The sequence below is a fragment of the Oncorhynchus mykiss genome, unplaced genomic scaffold (assembly GCF_013265735.2).
Source record: "Oncorhynchus mykiss isolate Arlee unplaced genomic scaffold, USDA_OmykA_1.1 un_scaffold_403, whole genome shotgun sequence".
Lineage (NCBI taxonomy): Eukaryota > Metazoa > Chordata > Actinopteri > Salmoniformes > Salmonidae > Oncorhynchus > Oncorhynchus mykiss.
Genome location: NW_023493850.1, coordinates 87,501 through 105,000, shown reverse-complemented (window position 1 = coordinate 105,000; position 17,500 = coordinate 87,501). Strand labels below are relative to the sequence as shown.

The 17,500-nt window shown below is 46.0% G+C and overlaps 52 non-coding genes and 5 pseudogenes across 52 annotated transcripts in view; all 57 read left to right on the top strand.

Moving 5' to 3' along the window:
* The window catches only part of LOC118955334, a 119-nt gene extending 44 nt beyond the window's left edge, over window positions 1-75 (top strand). Inside the window, exon 1 of the ribosomal RNA XR_005045198.1 lies at window positions 1-75. This exon is cut by the window's left edge and continues 44 nt beyond it. This is a non-coding gene — a ribosomal RNA (5S ribosomal RNA).
* A 177-nt stretch (window positions 76-252) lies between these two features.
* On the top strand, window positions 253-371 carry LOC118955333. The gene has a single exon (XR_005045197.1). It is a non-coding gene; the product is annotated as a 5S ribosomal RNA (ribosomal RNA).
* A 177-nt stretch (window positions 372-548) lies between these two features.
* Window positions 549-667, top strand: LOC118955332. Its single transcript, XR_005045196.1, has one exon. It is a non-coding gene; the product is annotated as a 5S ribosomal RNA (ribosomal RNA).
* Window positions 668-927: 260 nt separating this feature from the next.
* LOC118955331 lies at window positions 928-1,046 on the top strand. Its single transcript, XR_005045195.1, has one exon. It is a non-coding gene; the product is annotated as a 5S ribosomal RNA (ribosomal RNA).
* Window positions 1,047-1,224: 178 nt separating this feature from the next.
* LOC118955330 lies at window positions 1,225-1,343 on the top strand. Its single transcript, XR_005045194.1, has one exon. It is a non-coding gene; the product is annotated as a 5S ribosomal RNA (ribosomal RNA).
* Window positions 1,344-1,520: 177 nt separating this feature from the next.
* LOC118955329 lies at window positions 1,521-1,639 on the top strand. Its single transcript, XR_005045193.1, has one exon. It is a non-coding gene; the product is annotated as a 5S ribosomal RNA (ribosomal RNA).
* Window positions 1,640-1,816: 177 nt separating this feature from the next.
* LOC118955328 lies at window positions 1,817-1,935 on the top strand. Its single transcript, XR_005045192.1, has one exon. It is a non-coding gene; the product is annotated as a 5S ribosomal RNA (ribosomal RNA).
* Window positions 1,936-2,112: 177 nt separating this feature from the next.
* On the top strand, window positions 2,113-2,231 carry LOC118955327. Its single transcript, XR_005045191.1, has one exon. It is a non-coding gene; the product is annotated as a 5S ribosomal RNA (ribosomal RNA).
* Window positions 2,232-2,408: 177 nt separating this feature from the next.
* LOC118955325 lies at window positions 2,409-2,527 on the top strand. Its single transcript, XR_005045189.1, has one exon. It is a non-coding gene; the product is annotated as a 5S ribosomal RNA (ribosomal RNA).
* A 193-nt stretch (window positions 2,528-2,720) lies between these two features.
* Window positions 2,721-2,839, top strand: LOC118955324. Its single transcript, XR_005045188.1, has one exon. It is a non-coding gene; the product is annotated as a 5S ribosomal RNA (ribosomal RNA).
* A 260-nt stretch (window positions 2,840-3,099) lies between these two features.
* Window positions 3,100-3,218, top strand: LOC118955323. Its single transcript, XR_005045187.1, has one exon. It is a non-coding gene; the product is annotated as a 5S ribosomal RNA (ribosomal RNA).
* Window positions 3,219-3,395: 177 nt separating this feature from the next.
* LOC118955322 lies at window positions 3,396-3,514 on the top strand. Its single transcript, XR_005045186.1, has one exon. It is a non-coding gene; the product is annotated as a 5S ribosomal RNA (ribosomal RNA).
* Window positions 3,515-3,691: 177 nt separating this feature from the next.
* Window positions 3,692-3,810, top strand: LOC118955321. Its single transcript, XR_005045185.1, has one exon. It is a non-coding gene; the product is annotated as a 5S ribosomal RNA (ribosomal RNA).
* Window positions 3,811-3,987: 177 nt separating this feature from the next.
* On the top strand, window positions 3,988-4,106 carry LOC118955320. The gene has a single exon (XR_005045184.1). It is a non-coding gene; the product is annotated as a 5S ribosomal RNA (ribosomal RNA).
* A 177-nt stretch (window positions 4,107-4,283) lies between these two features.
* On the top strand, window positions 4,284-4,402 carry LOC118955319. The gene has a single exon (XR_005045183.1). It is a non-coding gene; the product is annotated as a 5S ribosomal RNA (ribosomal RNA).
* Window positions 4,403-4,579: 177 nt separating this feature from the next.
* On the top strand, window positions 4,580-4,698 carry LOC118955318. Its single transcript, XR_005045182.1, has one exon. It is a non-coding gene; the product is annotated as a 5S ribosomal RNA (ribosomal RNA).
* A 177-nt stretch (window positions 4,699-4,875) lies between these two features.
* On the top strand, window positions 4,876-4,994 carry LOC118955317. The gene has a single exon (XR_005045181.1). It is a non-coding gene; the product is annotated as a 5S ribosomal RNA (ribosomal RNA).
* Window positions 4,995-5,171: 177 nt separating this feature from the next.
* On the top strand, window positions 5,172-5,290 carry LOC118955316. The gene has a single exon (XR_005045180.1). It is a non-coding gene; the product is annotated as a 5S ribosomal RNA (ribosomal RNA).
* A 261-nt stretch (window positions 5,291-5,551) lies between these two features.
* On the top strand, window positions 5,552-5,670 carry LOC118955314. Its single transcript, XR_005045178.1, has one exon. It is a non-coding gene; the product is annotated as a 5S ribosomal RNA (ribosomal RNA).
* Window positions 5,671-5,847: 177 nt separating this feature from the next.
* LOC118955313 lies at window positions 5,848-5,966 on the top strand. Its single transcript, XR_005045177.1, has one exon. It is a non-coding gene; the product is annotated as a 5S ribosomal RNA (ribosomal RNA).
* Window positions 5,967-6,143: 177 nt separating this feature from the next.
* On the top strand, window positions 6,144-6,262 carry LOC118955312. Its single transcript, XR_005045176.1, has one exon. It is a non-coding gene; the product is annotated as a 5S ribosomal RNA (ribosomal RNA).
* A 260-nt stretch (window positions 6,263-6,522) lies between these two features.
* Window positions 6,523-6,641, top strand: LOC118955311. Its single transcript, XR_005045175.1, has one exon. It is a non-coding gene; the product is annotated as a 5S ribosomal RNA (ribosomal RNA).
* Window positions 6,642-6,901: 260 nt separating this feature from the next.
* On the top strand, window positions 6,902-7,020 carry LOC118955310. The gene has a single exon (XR_005045174.1). It is a non-coding gene; the product is annotated as a 5S ribosomal RNA (ribosomal RNA).
* A 177-nt stretch (window positions 7,021-7,197) lies between these two features.
* LOC118955309 lies at window positions 7,198-7,316 on the top strand. The gene has a single exon (XR_005045173.1). It is a non-coding gene; the product is annotated as a 5S ribosomal RNA (ribosomal RNA).
* A 177-nt stretch (window positions 7,317-7,493) lies between these two features.
* On the top strand, window positions 7,494-7,612 carry LOC118955308. The gene has a single exon (XR_005045172.1). It is a non-coding gene; the product is annotated as a 5S ribosomal RNA (ribosomal RNA).
* Window positions 7,613-7,789: 177 nt separating this feature from the next.
* Window positions 7,790-7,908, top strand: LOC118955307. The gene has a single exon (XR_005045171.1). It is a non-coding gene; the product is annotated as a 5S ribosomal RNA (ribosomal RNA).
* A 178-nt stretch (window positions 7,909-8,086) lies between these two features.
* LOC118955306 lies at window positions 8,087-8,205 on the top strand. Its single transcript, XR_005045170.1, has one exon. It is a non-coding gene; the product is annotated as a 5S ribosomal RNA (ribosomal RNA).
* Window positions 8,206-8,382: 177 nt separating this feature from the next.
* Window positions 8,383-8,501, top strand: LOC118955305. Its single transcript, XR_005045169.1, has one exon. It is a non-coding gene; the product is annotated as a 5S ribosomal RNA (ribosomal RNA).
* Window positions 8,502-8,761: 260 nt separating this feature from the next.
* On the top strand, window positions 8,762-8,880 carry LOC118955303. The gene has a single exon (XR_005045167.1). It is a non-coding gene; the product is annotated as a 5S ribosomal RNA (ribosomal RNA).
* Window positions 8,881-9,058: 178 nt separating this feature from the next.
* LOC118955302 lies at window positions 9,059-9,177 on the top strand. Its single transcript, XR_005045166.1, has one exon. It is a non-coding gene; the product is annotated as a 5S ribosomal RNA (ribosomal RNA).
* Window positions 9,178-9,438: 261 nt separating this feature from the next.
* On the top strand, window positions 9,439-9,557 carry LOC118955301. The gene has a single exon (XR_005045165.1). It is a non-coding gene; the product is annotated as a 5S ribosomal RNA (ribosomal RNA).
* Window positions 9,558-9,734: 177 nt separating this feature from the next.
* Window positions 9,735-9,853, top strand: LOC118955300. The gene has a single exon (XR_005045164.1). It is a non-coding gene; the product is annotated as a 5S ribosomal RNA (ribosomal RNA).
* A 178-nt stretch (window positions 9,854-10,031) lies between these two features.
* Window positions 10,032-10,150, top strand: LOC118955299. The gene has a single exon (XR_005045163.1). It is a non-coding gene; the product is annotated as a 5S ribosomal RNA (ribosomal RNA).
* Window positions 10,151-10,327: 177 nt separating this feature from the next.
* On the top strand, window positions 10,328-10,446 carry LOC118955297. Its single transcript, XR_005045161.1, has one exon. It is a non-coding gene; the product is annotated as a 5S ribosomal RNA (ribosomal RNA).
* A 177-nt stretch (window positions 10,447-10,623) lies between these two features.
* Window positions 10,624-10,742, top strand: LOC118955296. Its single transcript, XR_005045160.1, has one exon. It is a non-coding gene; the product is annotated as a 5S ribosomal RNA (ribosomal RNA).
* A 177-nt stretch (window positions 10,743-10,919) lies between these two features.
* Window positions 10,920-11,038, top strand: LOC118955295. Its single transcript, XR_005045159.1, has one exon. It is a non-coding gene; the product is annotated as a 5S ribosomal RNA (ribosomal RNA).
* A 178-nt stretch (window positions 11,039-11,216) lies between these two features.
* LOC118955294 lies at window positions 11,217-11,335 on the top strand. The gene has a single exon (XR_005045158.1). It is a non-coding gene; the product is annotated as a 5S ribosomal RNA (ribosomal RNA).
* A 177-nt stretch (window positions 11,336-11,512) lies between these two features.
* On the top strand, window positions 11,513-11,631 carry LOC118955293. The gene has a single exon (XR_005045157.1). It is a non-coding gene; the product is annotated as a 5S ribosomal RNA (ribosomal RNA).
* A 177-nt stretch (window positions 11,632-11,808) lies between these two features.
* Window positions 11,809-11,927, top strand: LOC118955291. The gene has a single exon (XR_005045155.1). It is a non-coding gene; the product is annotated as a 5S ribosomal RNA (ribosomal RNA).
* A 177-nt stretch (window positions 11,928-12,104) lies between these two features.
* LOC118955475 lies at window positions 12,105-12,225 on the top strand. The gene has a single exon (XR_005045339.1). It is a non-coding gene; the product is annotated as a 5S ribosomal RNA (ribosomal RNA).
* Window positions 12,226-12,403: 178 nt separating this feature from the next.
* Window positions 12,404-12,522, top strand: LOC118955290. Its single transcript, XR_005045154.1, has one exon. It is a non-coding gene; the product is annotated as a 5S ribosomal RNA (ribosomal RNA).
* A 177-nt stretch (window positions 12,523-12,699) lies between these two features.
* LOC118955289 lies at window positions 12,700-12,818 on the top strand. Its single transcript, XR_005045153.1, has one exon. It is a non-coding gene; the product is annotated as a 5S ribosomal RNA (ribosomal RNA).
* A 178-nt stretch (window positions 12,819-12,996) lies between these two features.
* On the top strand, window positions 12,997-13,115 carry LOC118955288. Its single transcript, XR_005045152.1, has one exon. It is a non-coding gene; the product is annotated as a 5S ribosomal RNA (ribosomal RNA).
* Window positions 13,116-13,292: 177 nt separating this feature from the next.
* LOC118955287 lies at window positions 13,293-13,411 on the top strand. Its single transcript, XR_005045151.1, has one exon. It is a non-coding gene; the product is annotated as a 5S ribosomal RNA (ribosomal RNA).
* A 261-nt stretch (window positions 13,412-13,672) lies between these two features.
* On the top strand, window positions 13,673-13,789 carry LOC118955510 (annotated as a pseudogene).
* A 180-nt stretch (window positions 13,790-13,969) lies between these two features.
* On the top strand, window positions 13,970-14,085 carry LOC118955512 (annotated as a pseudogene).
* Window positions 14,086-14,264: 179 nt separating this feature from the next.
* On the top strand, window positions 14,265-14,384 carry LOC118955484 (annotated as a pseudogene).
* A 175-nt stretch (window positions 14,385-14,559) lies between these two features.
* LOC118955286 lies at window positions 14,560-14,678 on the top strand. Its single transcript, XR_005045150.1, has one exon. It is a non-coding gene; the product is annotated as a 5S ribosomal RNA (ribosomal RNA).
* A 256-nt stretch (window positions 14,679-14,934) lies between these two features.
* On the top strand, window positions 14,935-15,052 carry LOC118955395. Its single transcript, XR_005045259.1, has one exon. It is a non-coding gene; the product is annotated as a 5S ribosomal RNA (ribosomal RNA).
* Window positions 15,053-15,229: 177 nt separating this feature from the next.
* Window positions 15,230-15,348, top strand: LOC118955285. Its single transcript, XR_005045149.1, has one exon. It is a non-coding gene; the product is annotated as a 5S ribosomal RNA (ribosomal RNA).
* Window positions 15,349-15,525: 177 nt separating this feature from the next.
* On the top strand, window positions 15,526-15,644 carry LOC118955284. Its single transcript, XR_005045148.1, has one exon. It is a non-coding gene; the product is annotated as a 5S ribosomal RNA (ribosomal RNA).
* A 176-nt stretch (window positions 15,645-15,820) lies between these two features.
* LOC118955505 lies at window positions 15,821-15,938 on the top strand (annotated as a pseudogene).
* A 176-nt stretch (window positions 15,939-16,114) lies between these two features.
* Window positions 16,115-16,233, top strand: LOC118955283. The gene has a single exon (XR_005045147.1). It is a non-coding gene; the product is annotated as a 5S ribosomal RNA (ribosomal RNA).
* A 178-nt stretch (window positions 16,234-16,411) lies between these two features.
* LOC118955456 lies at window positions 16,412-16,531 on the top strand. The gene has a single exon (XR_005045320.1). It is a non-coding gene; the product is annotated as a 5S ribosomal RNA (ribosomal RNA).
* Window positions 16,532-16,788: 257 nt separating this feature from the next.
* LOC118955494 lies at window positions 16,789-16,906 on the top strand (annotated as a pseudogene).
* A 177-nt stretch (window positions 16,907-17,083) lies between these two features.
* Window positions 17,084-17,203, top strand: LOC118955402. The gene has a single exon (XR_005045266.1). It is a non-coding gene; the product is annotated as a 5S ribosomal RNA (ribosomal RNA).
* A 176-nt stretch (window positions 17,204-17,379) lies between these two features.
* On the top strand, window positions 17,380-17,498 carry LOC118955282. Its single transcript, XR_005045146.1, has one exon. It is a non-coding gene; the product is annotated as a 5S ribosomal RNA (ribosomal RNA).
* Window positions 17,499-17,500: the final 2 nt, after the last annotated feature.

Here is a 17,500-nt window from a genome sequence, read left to right as displayed (position 1 = left end):
TCGGAAGCTAAGCAGGGTCGGGCCTGGTTAGTACTTGGATGGGAGACCGCCTGGGAATACCAGGTGCTGTAAGCTTTTTGTCACTGCCTTGTGGAATTTCAACTCTTTGTCCGTTTTTTCCCACAAGGCTGAAATATGTGCCCTCGCTTTGAAATAAGTAAGCAAGGTTAGTTTGTATTTCATCCAACAATCTGTGCTACAAATTATGGCTACAGTATATGCAATTTCATCCACTTTTTGAGATTGCCTTTCGCTTACGGCCACACCGGCCTGAGTACGCCTGATCTCGTCCGATCTCGGAAGCTAAGCAGGGTCGGGCCTGGTTAGTACTTGGATGGGAGACCGCCTGGGAATACCAGGTGCTGTAAGCTTTTTGTCACTGCCTTGTGGAATTTCAACTCTTTGTCCGTTTTTTCCCACAAGGCTGAAATATGTGCCCTCGCTTTGAAATAAGTAAGCAAGGTTAGTTTGTATTTCATCCAACAATCTGTGCTACAAATTATGGCTACAGTATATGCAATTTCATCCACTTTTTGAGATTGCCTTTCGCTTACGGCCACACCGGCCTGAGTACGCCTGATCTCGTCCGATCTCGGAAGCTAAGCAGGGTCGGGCCTGGTTAGTACTTGGATGGGAGACCGCCTGGGAATACCAGGTGCTGTAAGCTTTTTGTCACTGCCTTGTGGAATTTCAACTCTTTGTCCGTTTTTTCCCACAAGGCTGAAATATGTGCCCTCGCTTTGAAATAAGTAAGCAAGGTTAGTTTGTATTTCATCCAACAATCTGTGCTACAAATTATGGCTACAGTATATGCAATTTCTTCCACTTTTTGAGTGACACAAAGATGCTTATCTAAATGGTGGAAATGCAACAGCTGTTAATCAGGCTCACTTTGACTTTACATAGTGCACCAAGAGATAGTTTCTCGCTTACGGCCACACCGGCCTGAGTACGCCTGATCTCGTCCGATCTCGGAAGCTAAGCAGGGTCGGGCCTGGTTAGTACTTGGATGGGAGACCGCCTGGGAATACCAGGTGCTGTAAGCTTTTTGTCACTGCCTTGTGGAATTTCAACTCTTTGTCCGTTTTTTTCCCACAAGGCTGAAATATGTGCCCTCGCTTTGAAATAAGTAAGCAAGGTTAGTTTGTATTTCATCCAACAATCTGTGCTACAAATTATGGCTACAGTATATGCAATTTCATCCACTTTTTGAGATTGCCTTTCGCTTACGGCCACACCGGCCTGAGTACGCCTGATCTCGTCCGATCTCGGAAGCTAAGCAGGGTCGGGCCTGGTTAGTACTTGGATGGGAGACCGCCTGGGAATACCAGGTGCTGTAAGCTTTTTGTCACTGCCTTGTGGAATTTCAACTCTTTGTCCGTTTTTTCCCACAAGGCTGAAATATGTGCCCTCGCTTTGAAATAAGTAAGCAAGGTTAGTTTGTATTTCATCCAACAATCTGTGCTACAAATTATGGCTACAGTATATGCAATTTCATCCACTTTTTGAGATTGCCTTTCGCTTACGGCCACACCGGCCTGAGTACGCCTGATCTCGTCCGATCTCGGAAGCTAAGCAGGGTCGGGCCTGGTTAGTACTTGGATGGGAGACCGCCTGGGAATACCAGGTGCTGTAAGCTTTTTGTCACTGCCTTGTGGAATTTCAACTCTTTGTCCGTTTTTTCCCACAAGGCTGAAATATGTGCCCTCGCTTTGAAATAAGTAAGCAAGGTTAGTTTGTATTTCATCCAACAATCTGTGCTACAAATTATGGCTACAGTATATGCAATTTCATCCACTTTTTGAGATTGCCTTTCGCTTACGGCCACACCGGCCTGAGTACGCCTGATCTCGTCCGATCTCGGAAGCTAAGCAGGGTCGGGCCTGGTTAGTACTTGGATGGGAGACCGCCTGGGAATACCAGGTGCTGTAAGCTTTTTGTCACTGCCTTGTGGAATTTCAACTCTTTGTCCGTTTTTTCCCACAAGGCTGAAATATGTGCCCTCGCTTTGAAATAAGTAAGCAAGGTTAGTTTGTATTTCATCCAACAATCTGTGCTACAAATTATGGCTACAGTATATGCAATTTCATCCACTTTTTGAGATTGCCTTTCGCTTACGGCCACACCGGCCTGAGTACGCCTGATCTCGTCCGATCTCGGAAGCTAAGCAGGGTCGGGCCTGGTTAGTACTTGGATGGGAGACCGCCTGGGAATACCAGGTGCTGTAAGCTTTTTGTCACTGCCTTGTGGAATTTCAACTCTTTGTCCGTTTTTTCCCACAAGGCTGAAATATGTGCCCTCGCTTTGAAATAAGTAAGCAAGGTTAGTTTGTATTTCATCCAACAATCTGTGCTACAAATTATGGCTACAGTATATGCAATTTCATCCACTTTTTGAGATTGCCTTTCGCTTACGGCCACACCGGCCTGAGTACGCCTGATCTCGTCCGATCTCGGAAGCTAAGCAGGGTCGGGCCTGGTTAGTACTTGGATGGGAGACCGCCTGGGAATACCAGGTGCTGTAAGCTTTTTGTCACTGCCTTGTGGAATTTCAACTCTTTGTCCGTTTTTTCCCACAAGGCTGAAATATGTGCCCTCGCTTTGAAATAAGTAAGCAAGGTTAGTTTGTATTTCATCCAACAATCTGTGCTACAAATTATGGCTACAGTATATGCAATTTCTTCCACTTTTTGAGTGACACAAAGATGCTTATTGCCTTTCGCTTACGGCCACACCGGCCTGAGTACGCCTGATCTCGTCCGATCTCGGAAGCTAAGCAGGGTCGGGCCTGGTTAGTACTTGGATGGGAGACCGCCTGGGAATACCAGGTGCTGTAAGCTTTTTGTCACTGCCTTGTGGAATTTCAACTCTTTGTCCGTTTTTTCCCACAAGGCTGAAATATGTGCCCTCGCTTTGAAATAAGTAAGCAAGGTTAGTTTGTATTTCATCCAACAATCTGTGCTACAAATTATGGCTACAGTATATGCAATTTCTTCCACTTTTTGAGTGACACAAAGATGCTTATCTAAATGGTGGAAATGCAACAGCTGTTAATCAGGCTCACTTTGACTTTACATAGTGCACCAAGAGATAGTTTCTCGCTTACGGCCACACCGGCCTGAGTACGCCTGATCTCGTCCGATCTCGGAAGCTAAGCAGGGTCGGGCCTGGTTAGTACTTGGATGGGAGACCGCCTGGGAATACCAGGTGCTGTAAGCTTTTTGTCACTGCCTTGTGGAATTTCAACTCTTTGTCCGTTTTTTCCCACAAGGCTGAAATATGTGCCCTCGCTTTGAAATAAGTAAGCAAGGTTAGTTTGTATTTCATCCAACAATCTGTGCTACAAATTATGGCTACAGTATATGCAATTTCATCCACTTTTTGAGATTGCCTTTCGCTTACGGCCACACCGGCCTGAGTACGCCTGATCTCGTCCGATCTCGGAAGCTAAGCAGGGTCGGGCCTGGTTAGTACTTGGATGGGAGACCGCCTGGGAATACCAGGTGCTGTAAGCTTTTTGTCACTGCCTTGTGGAATTTCAACTCTTTGTCCGTTTTTTCCCACAAGGCTGAAATATGTGCCCTCGCTTTGAAATAAGTAAGCAAGGTTAGTTTGTATTTCATCCAACAATCTGTGCTACAAATTATGGCTACAGTATATGCAATTTCATCCACTTTTTGAGATTGCCTTTCGCTTACGGCCACACCGGCCTGAGTACGCCTGATCTCGTCCGATCTCGGAAGCTAAGCAGGGTCGGGCCTGGTTAGTACTTGGATGGGAGACCGCCTGGGAATACCAGGTGCTGTAAGCTTTTTGTCACTGCCTTGTGGAATTTCAACTCTTTGTCCGTTTTTTCCCACAAGGCTGAAATATGTGCCCTCGCTTTGAAATAAGTAAGCAAGGTTAGTTTGTATTTCATCCAACAATCTGTGCTACAAATTATGGCTACAGTATATGCAATTTCATCCACTTTTTGAGATTGCCTTTCGCTTACGGCCACACCGGCCTGAGTACGCCTGATCTCGTCCGATCTCGGAAGCTAAGCAGGGTCGGGCCTGGTTAGTACTTGGATGGGAGACCGCCTGGGAATACCAGGTGCTGTAAGCTTTTTGTCACTGCCTTGTGGAATTTCAACTCTTTGTCCGTTTTTTCCCACAAGGCTGAAATATGTGCCCTCGCTTTGAAATAAGTAAGCAAGGTTAGTTTGTATTTCATCCAACAATCTGTGCTACAAATTATGGCTACAGTATATGCAATTTCATCCACTTTTTGAGATTGCCTTTCGCTTACGGCCACACCGGCCTGAGTACGCCTGATCTCGTCCGATCTCGGAAGCTAAGCAGGGTCGGGCCTGGTTAGTACTTGGATGGGAGACCGCCTGGGAATACCAGGTGCTGTAAGCTTTTTGTCACTGCCTTGTGGAATTTCAACTCTTTGTCCGTTTTTTCCCACAAGGCTGAAATATGTGCCCTCGCTTTGAAATAAGTAAGCAAGGTTAGTTTGTATTTCATCCAACAATCTGTGCTACAAATTATGGCTACAGTATATGCAATTTCATCCACTTTTTGAGATTGCCTTTCGCTTACGGCCACACCGGCCTGAGTACGCCTGATCTCGTCCGATCTCGGAAGCTAAGCAGGGTCGGGCCTGGTTAGTACTTGGATGGGAGACCGCCTGGGAATACCAGGTGCTGTAAGCTTTTTGTCACTGCCTTGTGGAATTTCAACTCTTTGTCCGTTTTTTCCCACAAGGCTGAAATATGTGCCCTCGCTTTGAAATAAGTAAGCAAGGTTAGTTTGTATTTCATCCAACAATCTGTGCTACAAATTATGGCTACAGTATATGCAATTTCATCCACTTTTTGAGATTGCCTTTCGCTTACGGCCACACCGGCCTGAGTACGCCTGATCTCGTCCGATCTCGGAAGCTAAGCAGGGTCGGGCCTGGTTAGTACTTGGATGGGAGACCGCCTGGGAATACCAGGTGCTGTAAGCTTTTTGTCACTGCCTTGTGGAATTTCAACTCTTTGTCCGTTTTTTCCCACAAGGCTGAAATATGTGCCCTCGCTTTGAAATAAGTAAGCAAGGTTAGTTTGTATTTCATCCAACAATCTGTGCTACAAATTATGGCTACAGTATATGCAATTTCATCCACTTTTTGAGATTGCCTTTCGCTTACGGCCACACCGGCCTGAGTACGCCTGATCTCGTCCGATCTCGGAAGCTAAGCAGGGTCGGGCCTGGTTAGTACTTGGATGGGAGACCGCCTGGGAATACCAGGTGCTGTAAGCTTTTTGTCACTGCCTTGTGGAATTTCAACTCTTTGTCCGTTTTTTCCCACAAGGCTGAAATATGTGCCCTCGCTTTGAAATAAGTAAGCAAGGTTAGTTTGTATTTCATCCAACAATCTGTGCTACAAATTATGGCTACAGTATATGCAATTTCTTCCACTTTTTGAGTGACACAAAGATGCTTATCTAAATGGTGGAAATGCAACAGCTGTTAATCAGGCTCACTTTGACTTTACATAGGTGCACCAAGAGATAGTTTCTCGCTTACGGCCACACCGGCCTGAGTACGCCTGATCTCGTCCGATCTCGGAAGCTAAGCAGGGTCGGGCCTGGTTAGTACTTGGATGGGAGACCGCCTGGGAATACCAGGTGCTGTAAGCTTTTTGTCACTGCCTTGTGGAATTTCAACTCTTTGTCCGTTTTTTCCCACAAGGCTGAAATATGTGCCCTCGCTTTGAAATAAGTAAGCAAGGTTAGTTTGTATTTCATCCAACAATCTGTGCTACAAATTATGGCTACAGTATATGCAATTTCATCCACTTTTTGAGATTGCCTTTCGCTTACGGCCACACCGGCCTGAGTACGCCTGATCTCGTCCGATCTCGGAAGCTAAGCAGGGTCGGGCCTGGTTAGTACTTGGATGGGAGACCGCCTGGGAATACCAGGTGCTGTAAGCTTTTTGTCACTGCCTTGTGGAATTTCAACTCTTTGTCCGTTTTTTCCCACAAGGCTGAAATATGTGCCCTCGCTTTGAAATAAGTAAGCAAGGTTAGTTTGTATTTCATCCAACAATCTGTGCTACAAATTATGGCTACAGTATATGCAATTTCATCCACTTTTTGAGATTGCCTTTCGCTTACGGCCACACCGGCCTGAGTACGCCTGATCTCGTCCGATCTCGGAAGCTAAGCAGGGTCGGGCCTGGTTAGTACTTGGATGGGAGACCGCCTGGGAATACCAGGTGCTGTAAGCTTTTTGTCACTGCCTTGTGGAATTTCAACTCTTTGTCCGTTTTTTCCCACAAGGCTGAAATATGTGCCCTCGCTTTGAAATAAGTAAGCAAGGTTAGTTTGTATTTCATCCAACAATCTGTGCTACAAATTATGGCTACAGTATATGCAATTTCTTCCACTTTTTGAGTGACACAAAGATGCTTATCTAAATGGTGGAAATGCAACAGCTGTTAATCAGGCTCACTTTGACTTTACATAGTGCACCAAGAGATAGTTTCTCGCTTACGGCCACACCGGCCTGAGTACGCCTGATCTCGTCCGATCTCGGAAGCTAAGCAGGGTCGGGCCTGGTTAGTACTTGGATGGGAGACCGCCTGGGAATACCAGGTGCTGTAAGCTTTTTGTCACTGCCTTGTGGAATTTCAACTCTTTGTCCGTTTTTTCCCACAAGGCTGAAATATGTGCCCTCGCTTTGAAATAAGTAAGCAAGGTTAGTTTGTATTTCATCCAACAATCTGTGCTACAAATTATGGCTACAGTATATGCAATTTCTTCCACTTTTTGAGTGACACAAAGATGCTTATCTAAATGGTGGAAATGCAACAGCTGTTAATCAGGCTCACTTTGACTTTACATAGTGCACCAAGAGATAGTTTCTCGCTTACGGCCACACCGGCCTGAGTACGCCTGATCTCGTCCGATCTCGGAAGCTAAGCAGGGTCGGGCCTGGTTAGTACTTGGATGGGAGACCGCCTGGGAATACCAGGTGCTGTAAGCTTTTTGTCACTGCCTTGTGGAATTTCAACTCTTTGTCCGTTTTTTCCCACAAGGCTGAAATATGTGCCCTCGCTTTGAAATAAGTAAGCAAGGTTAGTTTGTATTTCATCCAACAATCTGTGCTACAAATTATGGCTACAGTATATGCAATTTCATCCACTTTTTGAGATTGCCTTTCGCTTACGGCCACACCGGCCTGAGTACGCCTGATCTCGTCCGATCTCGGAAGCTAAGCAGGGTCGGGCCTGGTTAGTACTTGGATGGGAGACCGCCTGGGAATACCAGGTGCTGTAAGCTTTTTGTCACTGCCTTGTGGAATTTCAACTCTTTGTCCGTTTTTTCCCACAAGGCTGAAATATGTGCCCTCGCTTTGAAATAAGTAAGCAAGGTTAGTTTGTATTTCATCCAACAATCTGTGCTACAAATTATGGCTACAGTATATGCAATTTCATCCACTTTTTGAGATTGCCTTTCGCTTACGGCCACACCGGCCTGAGTACGCCTGATCTCGTCCGATCTCGGAAGCTAAGCAGGGTCGGGCCTGGTTAGTACTTGGATGGGAGACCGCCTGGGAATACCAGGTGCTGTAAGCTTTTTGTCACTGCCTTGTGGAATTTCAACTCTTTGTCCGTTTTTTCCCACAAGGCTGAAATATGTGCCCTCGCTTTGAAATAAGTAAGCAAGGTTAGTTTGTATTTCATCCAACAATCTGTGCTACAAATTATGGCTACAGTATATGCAATTTCATCCACTTTTTGAGATTGCCTTTCGCTTACGGCCACACCGGCCTGAGTACGCCTGATCTCGTCCGATCTCGGAAGCTAAGCAGGGTCGGGCCTGGTTAGTACTTGGATGGGAGACCGCCTGGGAATACCAGGTGCTGTAAGCTTTTTGTCACTGCCTTGTGGAATTTCAACTCTTTGTCCGTTTTTTTCCCACAAGGCTGAAATATGTGCCCTCGCTTTGAAATAAGTAAGCAAGGTTAGTTTGTATTTCATCCAACAATCTGTGCTACAAATTATGGCTACAGTATATGCAATTTCATCCACTTTTTGAGATTGCCTTTCGCTTACGGCCACACCGGCCTGAGTACGCCTGATCTCGTCCGATCTCGGAAGCTAAGCAGGGTCGGGCCTGGTTAGTACTTGGATGGGAGACCGCCTGGGAATACCAGGTGCTGTAAGCTTTTTGTCACTGCCTTGTGGAATTTCAACTCTTTGTCCGTTTTTTCCCACAAGGCTGAAATATGTGCCCTCGCTTTGAAATAAGTAAGCAAGGTTAGTTTGTATTTCATCCAACAATCTGTGCTACAAATTATGGCTACAGTATATGCAATTTCATCCACTTTTTGAGATTGCCTTTCGCTTACGGCCACACCGGCCTGAGTACGCCTGATCTCGTCCGATCTCGGAAGCTAAGCAGGGTCGGGCCTGGTTAGTACTTGGATGGGAGACCGCCTGGGAATACCAGGTGCTGTAAGCTTTTTGTCACTGCCTTGTGGAATTTCAACTCTTTGTCCGTTTTTTCCCACAAGGCTGAAATATGTGCCCTCGCTTTGAAATAAGTAAGCAAGGTTAGTTTGTATTTCATCCAACAATCTGTGCTACAAATTATGGCTACAGTATATGCAATTTCTTCCACTTTTTGAGTGACACAAAGATGCTTATCTAAATGGTGGAAATGCAACAGCTGTTAATCAGGCTCACTTTGACTTTACATGGTGCACCAAGAGATAGTTTCTCGCTTACGGCCACACCGGCCTGAGTACGCCTGATCTCGTCCGATCTCGGAAGCTAAGCAGGGTCGGGCCTGGTTAGTACTTGGATGGGAGACCGCCTGGGAATACCAGGTGCTGTAAGCTTTTTGTCACTGCCTTGTGGAATTTCAACTCTTTGTCCGTTTTTTTCCCACAAGGCTGAAATATGTGCCCTCGCTTTGAAATAAGTAAGCAAGGTTAGTTTGTATTTCATCCAACAATCTGTGCTACAAATTATGGCTACAGTATATGCAATTTCATCCACTTTTTGAGATTGCCTTTCGCTTACGGCCACACCGGCCTGAGTACGCCTGATCTCGTCCGATCTCGGAAGCTAAGCAGGGTCGGGCCTGGTTAGTACTTGGATGGGAGACCGCCTGGGAATACCAGGTGCTGTAAGCTTTTTGTCACTGCCTTGTGGAATTTCAACTCTTTGTCCGTTTTTTTCCCACAAGGCTGAAATATGTGCCCTCGCTTTGAAATAAGTAAGCAAGGTTAGTTTGTATTTCATCCAACAATCTGTGCTACAAATTATGGCTACAGTATATGCAATTTCTTCCACTTTTTGAGTGACACAAAGATGCTTATCTAAATGGTGGAAATGCAACAGCTGTTAATCAGGCTCACTTTGACTTTACATGGTGCACCAAGAGATAGTTTCTCGCTTACGGCCACACCGGCCTGAGTACGCCTGATCTCGTCCGATCTCGGAAGCTAAGCAGGGTCGGGCCTGGTTAGTACTTGGATGGGAGACCGCCTGGGAATACCAGGTGCTGTAAGCTTTTTGTCACTGCCTTGTGGAATTTCAACTCTTTGTCCGTTTTTTCCCACAAGGCTGAAATATGTGCCCTCGCTTTGAAATAAGTAAGCAAGGTTAGTTTGTATTTCATCCAACAATCTGTGCTACAAATTATGGCTACAGTATATGCAATTTCATCCACTTTTTGAGATTGCCTTTCGCTTACGGCCACACCGGCCTGAGTACGCCTGATCTCGTCCGATCTCGGAAGCTAAGCAGGGTCGGGCCTGGTTAGTACTTGGATGGGAGACCGCCTGGGAATACCAGGTGCTGTAAGCTTTTTGTCACTGCCTTGTGGAATTTCAACTCTTTGTCCGTTTTTTTCCCACAAGGCTGAAATATGTGCCCTCGCTTTGAAATAAGTAAGCAAGGTTAGTTTGTATTTCATCCAACAATCTGTGCTACAAATTATGGCTACAGTATATGCAATTTCATCCACTTTTTGAGATTGCCTTTCGCTTACGGCCACACCGGCCTGAGTACGCCTGATCTCGTCCGATCTCGGAAGCTAAGCAGGGTCGGGCCTGGTTAGTACTTGGATGGGAGACCGCCTGGGAATACCAGGTGCTGTAAGCTTTTTGTCACTGCCTTGTGGAATTTCAACTCTTTGTCCGTTTTTTCCCACAAGGCTGAAATATGTGCCCTCGCTTTGAAATAAGTAAGCAAGGTTAGTTTGTATTTCATCCAACAATCTGTGCTACAAATTATGGCTACAGTATATGCAATTTCATCCACTTTTTGAGATTGCCTTTCGCTTACGGCCACACCGGCCTGAGTACGCCTGATCTCGTCCGATCTCGGAAGCTAAGCAGGGTCGGGCCTGGTTAGTACTTGGATGGGAGACCGCCTGGGAATACCAGGTGCTGTAAGCTTTTTGTCACTGCCTTGTGGAATTTCAACTCTTTGTCCGTTTTTTCCCACAAGGCTGAAATATGTGCCCTCGCTTTGAAATAAGTAAGCAAGGTTAGTTTGTATTTCATCCAACAATCTGTGCTACAAATTATGGCTACAGTATATGCAATTTCATCCACTTTTTGAGATTGCCTTTCGCTTACGGCCACACCGGCCTGAGTACGCCTGATCTCGTCCGATCTCGGAAGCTAAGCAGGGTCGGGCCTGGTTAGTACTTGGATGGGAGACCGCCTGGGAATACCAGGTGCTGTAAGCTTTTTGTCACTGCCTTGTGGAATTTCAACTCTTTGTCCGTTTTTTCCCACAAGGCTGAAATATGTGCCCTCGCTTTGAAATAAGTAAGCAAGGTTAGTTTGTATTTCATCCAACAATCTGTGCTACAAATTATGGCTACAGTATATGCAATTTCATCCACTTTTTGAGATTGCCTTTCGCTTACGGCCACACCGGCCTGAGTACGCCTGATCTCGTCCGATCTCGGAAGCTAAGCAGGGTCGGGCCTGGTTAGTACTTGGATGGGAGACCGCCTGGGAATACCAGGTGCTGTAAGCTTTTTGTCACTGCCTTGTGGAATTTCAACTCTTTGTCCGTTTTTTTCCCACAAGGCTGAAATATGTGCCCTCGCTTTGAAATAAGTAAGCAAGGTTAGTTTGTATTTCATCCAACAATCTGTGCTACAAATTATGGCTACAGTATATGCAATTTCATCCACTTTTTGAGATTGCCTTTCGCTTACGGCCACACCGGCCTGAGTACGCCTGATCTCGTCCGATCTCGGAAGCTAAGCAGGGTCGGGCCTGGTTAGTACTTGGATGGGAGACCGCCTGGGAATACCAGGTGCTGTAAGCTTTTTGTCACTGCCTTGTGGAATTTCAACTCTTTGTCCGTTTTTTCCCACAAGGCTGAAATATGTGCCCTCGCTTTGAAATAAGTAAGCAAGGTTAGTTTGTATTTCATCCAACAATCTGTGCTACAAATTATGGCTACAGTATATGCAATTTCATCCACTTTTTGAGATTGCCTTTCGCTTACGGCCACACCGGCCTGAGTACGCCTGATCTCGTCCGATCTCGGAAGCTAAGCAGGGTCGGGCCTGGTTAGTACTTGGATGGGAGACCGCCTGGGAATACCAGGTGCTGTAAGCTTTTTGTCACTGCCTTGTGGAATTTCAACTCTTTGTCCGTTTTTTCCCACAAGGCTGAAATATGTGCCCTCGCTTTGAAATAAGTAAGCAAGGTTAGTTTGTATTTCATCCAACAATCTGTGCTACAAATTATGGCTACAGTATATGCAATTTCATCCACTTTTTGAGATTGCCTTTCGCTTACGGCCACACCGGCCTGAGTACGCCTGATCTCGTCCGATCTCGGAAGCTAAGCAGGGTCGGGCCTGGTTAGTACTTGGATGGGAGACCGCCTGGGAATACCAGGTGCTGTAAGCTTTTTGTCACTGCCTTGTGGAATTTCAACTCTTTGTCCGTTTTTTCCCACAAGGCTGAAATATGTGCCCTCGCTTTGAAATAAGTAAGCAAGGTTAGTTTGTATTTCATCCAACAATCTGTGCTACAAATTATGGCTACAGTATATGCAATTTCATCCACTTTTTGAGATTGCCTTTCGCTTACGGCCACACCGGCCTGAGTACGCCTGATCTCGTCCGATCTCGGAAGCTAAGCAGGGTCGGGCCCCTGGTTAGTACTTGGATGGGAGACCGCCTGGGAATACCAGGTGCTGTAAGCTTTTTGTCACTGCCTTGTGGAATTTCAACTCTTTGTCCGTTTTTTTCCCACAAGGCTGAAATATGTGCCCTCGCTTTGAAATAAGTAAGCAAGGTTAGTTTGTATTTCATCCAACAATCTGTGCTACAAATTATGGCTACAGTATATGCAATTTCATCCACTTTTTGAGATTGCCTTTCGCTTACGGCCACACCGGCCTGAGTACGCCTGATCTCGTCCGATCTCGGAAGCTAAGCAGGGTCGGGCCTGGTTAGTACTTGGATGGGAGACCGCCTGGGAATACCAGGTGCTGTAAGCTTTTTGTCACTGCCTTGTGGAATTTCAACTCTTTGTCCGTTTTTTCCCACAAGGCTGAAATATGTGCCCTCGCTTTGAAATAAGTAAGCAAGGTTAGTTTGTATTTCATCCAACAATCTGTGCTACAAATTATGGCTACAGTATATGCAATTTCATCCACTTTTTGAGATTGCCTTTCGCTTACGGCCACACCGGCCTGAGTACGCCTGATCTCGTCCGATCTCGGAAGCTAAGCAGGGTCGGGCCTGGTTAGTACTTGGATGGGAGACCGCCTGGGAATACCAGGTGCTGTAAGCTTTTTGTCACTGCCTTGTGGAATTTCAACTCTTTGTCCGTTTTTTCCCACAAGGCTGAAATATGTGCCCTCGCTTTGAAATAAGTAAGCAAGGTTAGTTTGTATTTCATCCAACAATCTGTGCTACAAATTATGGCTACAGTATATGCAATTTCATCCACTTTTTGAGATTGCCTTTTCGCTTACGGCCACACCGGCCTGAGTACGCCTGATCTCGTCCGATCTCGGAAGCTAAGCAGGGTCGGGCCTGGTTAGTACTTGGATGGGAGACCGCCTGGGAATACCAGGTGCTGTAAGCTTTTTGTCACTGCCTTGTGGAATTTCAACTCTTTGTCCGTTTTTTCCCACAAGGCTGAAATATGTGCCCTCGCTTTGAAATAAGTAAGCAAGGTTAGTTTGTATTTCATCCAACAATCTGTGCTACAAATTATGGCTACAGTATATGCAATTTCATCCACTTTTTGAGATTGCCTTTCGCTTACGGCCACACCGGCCTGAGTACGCCTGATCTCGTCCGATCTCGGAAGCTAAGCAGGGTCGGGCCTGGTTAGTACTTGGATGGGAGACCGCCTGGGAATACCAGGTGCTGTAAGCTTTTTGTCACTGCCTTGTGGAATTTCAACTCTTTGTCCGTTTTTTTCCCACAAGGCTGAAATATGTGCCCTCGCTTTGAAATAAGTAAGCAAGGTTAGTTTGTATTTCATCCAACAATCTGTGCTACAAATTATGGCTACAGTATATGCAATTTCTTCCACTTTTTTGAGTGACACAAAGATGCTTATCTAAATGGTGGAAATGCAACAGCTGTTAATCAGGCTCACTTGACTTTACATAGTGCACCAAGAGATAGTTTCTCGCTACGGCCACACCGGCCTGAGTACGCCTGATCTCGTCCGATCTCGGAAAGCTAAGCAGGGTCGGGCCTGGTAGTACTTGATGGGAGACCGCCTGGGAATACCAGGTGCTGTAAGCTTTTTGTCATTGCCTTGTGGAATTTCAACTCTTTGTCCGTTTTTTCCACAAGGCTGAAATATGTGCCCTCGCTTTGAAATAAGTAAGCAAGGTTAGTTTGTATTTCATCCAACAATCTGTGCTACCAAATTCATGGCTTACAGTATATGCAATTTCATCCACTTTTTTGAGATTGCCTTTCGCTTACGGCCACACGGCCTGAGTACGCCTGATCTCGTCCGATCCGGAAGCTAAGCAGGGTCGGGCCTGGTTAGTACTTGGATGGGAGACCGCCTGGGAATACCAGTGCTGTAAGCTTTTTGTCACTGCCTTGTGGAATTTCACACTCTTTGTCCGTTTTTTCCCACAAGGCTGAAAATATGTGCCCTCGCTTTGAAATAAGTAAGCAAGGTTAGTTTGTATTTCATCCAACAATCTGTGCTACAAATTATGGCTACAGTATATGCAATTTCATCCACTCTTTGAGATTGCCTTTCGCTTACGGCCACACCGGCCTGAGTACGCCTGATCTCGTCCGATCTCGGAAGACTAAGCAGGGTCGGGCCTGGTTAGTACTTGGATGGGAGACCGCCTGGGAATACCAGGTGCTGTAAGCTTTTGTCACTGCCTTGTGGAATTTCAACTCTTTGTCCGTTTTTTCCCACAAGGCTGAAATATGTGCCCTCGCTTTGAAATAAGTAAGCAAGGTTAGTTTGTATTTCATCCAACAATCTGTGCTACAAATTATGGCTACAGTATATGCAATTTCATCCACTTTTGAGATTGCCTTTCGCTTACGGCCACACCGGCCTGAGTACGCCTGATCTCGTCCGATCTCGGAAGCTAAGCAGGGTCGGGCCTGGTTAGTACTTGGATGGGAGACCGCCTGGGAATACCAGGTGCTGTAAGCTTTTTGTCACTGCCTTGTGGAATTTCAACTCTTTGTCCGTTTTTCCCACAAGGCTGAAATATGTGCCCTCGCTTTGAAATAAGTAAGCAAGGTTAGTTTGTATTTCATCCAACAATCTGTGCTACAAATTATGGCTACAGTATATGCAATTTCTTCCACTTTTGAGTGACACAAAGATGCTTATCTAAATGGTGGAAATGCAACAGCTGTTAATCAGGCTCACTTGACTTTACATGGTGCCCAAGAGATAGTTTCTCGCTTACGGCCACACCGGCCTGATACGCCTGATCTCGTCCGATCTCGGAAGCTAAGCAGGGTCGGGCCTGGTTAGTACTTGGATGGGAGACCGCCTGGGAATACCAGGTGCTGTAAGCTTTTTGTCACTGCCTTGTGGAATTTCAACTCTTTGTCCGTTTTTTCCCACAAGGCTGAAATATGTGCCCTCGCTTTGAAATAAGTAAGCAAGGTTAGTTTGTATTTCATCCAACAATCTGTGCTACAAATTATGGCTACAGTATATGCAATTTCATCCACTTTTTGAGATTGCCTTTCGCTTACGGCCACACCGGCCTGAGTACGCCTGATCTCGTCCGATCTCGGAAGCTAAGCAGGGTCGGGCCTGGTTAGTACTTGGATGGGAGACCGCCTGGGAATACCAGGTGCTGTAAGCTTTTTGTCACTGCCTTGTGGAATTTCAACTCTTTGTCCGTTTTTTCCCACAAGGCTGAAATATGTGCCCTCGCTTTGAAATAAGTAAGCAAGGTTAGTTTGTATTTCATCCAACAATCTGTGCTACAAATTATGGCTACAGTATATGCAATTTCATCCACTTTTTGAGATTGCCTTTCGCTTACGGCCACACCGGCCTGAGTACGCCTGATCTCGTCCGATCTCGGAAGCTAAGCAGGGTCGGGCCTGGTTAGTACTTGGATGGGAGACCGCCTGGGAATACCAGGTGCTGTAAGCTTTTTGTCACTGCCTTGTGGAATTTCAACTCTTTGTCCGTTTTTCCCACAAGGCTGAAATATGTGCCCTCGCTTTGAAATAAGTAAGCAAGGTTAGTTTGTATTTCATCCAACAATCTGTGCTACAAATTATGGCTACAGTATATGCAATTTCATCCACTTTTTGAGATTGCCTTTCGCTTACGCCACACCGGCCTGAGTACGCCTGATCTCGTCCGATCTCGGAAGCTAAGCAGGGTCGGGCCTGGTTAGTACTTGGATGGGAGACCGCCTGGGAATACCAGGTGCTGTAAGCTTTTTGTCACTGCCTTGTGGAATTTCAACTCTTTGTCCGTTTTTCCCACAAGGCTGAAATATGTGCCCTCGCTTTGAAATAAGTAAGCAAGGTTAGTTTGTATTTCATCCAACAATCTGTGCTACAAATTATGGCTACAGTATATGCAATTTCATCCACTTTTTGAGATTGCCTTTCGCTTACGGCCACACCGGCCTGAGTACGCCTGATCTCGTCCGATCTCGGAAGCTAAGCAGGGTCGGGCCTGGTTAGTACTTGGATGGGAGACCGCCTGGGAATACCAGGTGCTGTAAGCTTTTTGTCACTGCCTTGTGGAATTTCAACTCTTTGTCCGTTTTTTCCCACAAGGCTGAAATATGTGCCCTCGCTTTGAAATAAGTAAGCAAGGTTAGTTTGTATTTCATCCAACAATCTGTGCTACAAATTATGGCTACAGTATATGCAATTTCATCCACTTTTTGAGATTGCCTTTTCGCTTACGGCCACACCGGCCTGAGTACGCCTGATCTCGTCCGATCTCGGAAGCTAAGCAGGGTCGGGCCTGGTTAGTACTTGGATGGGAGACCCGCCTGGGAATACCAGGTGCTGTAAGCTTTTTGTCACTGCCTTGTGGAATTTCAACTCTTTGTCCGTTTTTTCCCACAGGCTGAAATATGTGCCCTCGCTTTGAAATAAGTAAGCAAGGTTAGTTTGTATTTCATCCAACAATCTGTGCTACAAATTATGGCTACAGTATATGCAATTTCTTCCACTTTTTGAGTGACACAAAGATGCTTATCTAAATGGTGGAAATGCAACAGCTTTAATCAGGCTCACTTTGACTTTACATAGTGCACCAAGAGATAGTTTCCGCTTACGGCCACACGGCCTGAGTACGCCTGATCTCGTCCGATCTCGGAAGCTAAGCAGGGTCGGGCCTGGTTAGTACTTGGATGGGAGACCGCCTGGGAATACCAGGTGCTGTAAGCTTTTTGTCACTGCCTTGTGGAATTTCAACTCTTTGTCCGTTTTTTCCCACAAGGCTGAAATATGTGCCCTCGCTTTGAAATAAGTAAGCAAGGTTAGTTTGTATTTCATCCAACAATCTGTGCTACAAATTATGGCTACAGTATATGCAATTTCATCCACTTTTTGAGATTGCCTTTCGCTTACGGCCACACCGGCCTGAGTACGCCTGATCTCGTCCGATCTCGGAAGCTAAGCAGGGTCGGGCCTGGTTAGTACTTGGATGGGAGACCGCCTGGGAATACCCAGGTGCTGTAAGCTTTTTGTCACTGCCTTGTGGAATTTCAACTCTTTGTCCGTTTTTTCCCACAAGGCTGAAATATGTGCCCTCGCTTTGAAATAAGTAAGCAAGGTTAGTTTGTATTTCATCCAACAATCTGTGCTACAAATTATGGCTACAGTATATGCAATTTCATCCACTTTTGAGATTGCCTTTCGCTTACGGCCACACCGGCCTGAGTACGCCTGATCTCGTCCGATCTCGGAAGCTAAGCAGGGTCGGGCCTGGTTAGTACTTGGATGGGAGACCGCCTGGGAATACCAGGTGCTGTAAGCTTT